Below are 1,784 nucleotides of genomic sequence, written 5' to 3'. Positions count from 1 at the left end.
AAGGCTGAGGCGGAAGGATCACCGGAGCCCAGCAAGTCGAGGCTGTGGTGGCCGGGAACGTGCAACTGCTCTCAAGTCTGGGCGACAGAATAAGACTCCAACTCAAAAAAATAATAGTAAGTAAATAAAATTGTAAAACTTATTTTCAGATTATTTTTTCTTAAAAGACTAATTTATATTTCTATCAGCTATTTTTGTCTACATGTACTCACCATCACTAAATATAATTGATTTTCATGGTTTTTACTAATCTGATAAATTTTTTTTAAATCCCTTCTATGTCAAATTTACTATTTGTTTTCAAAAATTTGGGGATTCTGACCAAATTTTAACGTCTGTATGTAAAAATTGGCTCTAAACTGCATCCTGCCTTTGTTCTACTTTTCCAGAATATAAAAGTTATGTTGTTTCTTGGCTTCTGGCCACATCACTGCAATCTCTGCTTCTGTATTCACATCGCCTTCTCTCACTTTTGACCTTCTTACTTCCCATTTGTAAGAATCCTTGTAATTAATTATTTGAGGCCCACCCTCATAATCCAGGATATTCTCCCTGCTCAAGATCCTTAATTTAATTACATCTTCAAAAATTCCTTTTGTTGTAGAGCATTGACAGGAGATTAGGATTAGATGTTTTGGGGGACCATTATTCAGCTTAACACAATACTTCCCTGTGTAGGAGATGACCATAAGTTTCCCTCCTCCTGTGAGTGTGAGCTGGACTTAGTGACTAACTTCCAAAGAATAGAGTATAGAAAGTGGGGAGGACAGTAACTTTACCCTGGAGAAACATGCAAACACTATCTCGGTCAGGTGATCAAGGTTAATATCAATTATACATCATATCCCCTTATGTGATGAGATGGACGATTCACCTGTGGTATTCTCAAAAACCTATAACCTAGTCTAGTCTAAACATGAAAAAAAAAACCCAAATTGAAGAATAATCTATAAAATACCTCATCAGTATTCCTCAAAACTTGTCAATGTCATGGAAAATAAGGAAAGACTGAAGTACTGTTACAGACCAGAAGAAACTAAGGAGACAGTTGATCACTAAATGCAACGTATATTTAATGAATCCTGGAATAGAAAATGGACATTAGTGAGTAAGCTACTGAAATCTGAGTAAAGTTTCAAGTTTCCTTTTTTTTTTTTTTTTTTTGAGTTGGAGTCTCACTCTGTCACCCAGGCTGGAGTGCAGTGGCACGCTCAGGCGACCACAGCCTCAACCTGCTAGGCTCAGGCGATCCTTCCACCTCAGCCTTTCAAGTAGCCGGAACCACAGACATGCCCCACCACTCCCAGCTAGCTTTTTTTTTTTTTCATTGTAGAGACGAGGTCTCCTCAAGTTACCCAGGTTGGTCTCAAACCCCTGAACTTGGGCGATCCTCTTGTTTTGGCCTCCCAAAGTGCTAGGATTACAGACTTGAACCACCGCGCCCACCCTCAAGTTTTCTTAATAGTAATGTACCATTGTTACTTTATTTTGGCATGATTGTGCAAGATGTTAACAACAGAGAATAATACGTGAGGGGCATTCAGAGCCGCTTTGTATTATCTTTATACATTTACTCTAAATCGAAAATTTTTTCAAAAATAAAAGACTAAAGTATTGTGAAGGGCCTGGATATTTTTAAATCAACTGCAGTGACTTCTTTTTGTATATTTGTGTCCAAATGAGTTTTTCTGCATTTAACCTTTCTCCCCTCTCCTTACAGAAGGAAGCAAATCAGCACTTTAAAGAGGTAATCTAATAGTTGCTTAAAGCTAGTTCCTCTCTTT

The sequence above is a fragment of the Carlito syrichta genome, unplaced genomic scaffold, assembly GCF_000164805.1.
Source record: "Carlito syrichta isolate Samal-C Ts95f unplaced genomic scaffold, Tarsius_syrichta-2.0.1 Scaffold314855, whole genome shotgun sequence".
NCBI lineage: Eukaryota > Metazoa > Chordata > Mammalia > Primates > Tarsiidae > Carlito > Carlito syrichta.
This window is presented reverse-complemented; position numbering follows the sequence as displayed.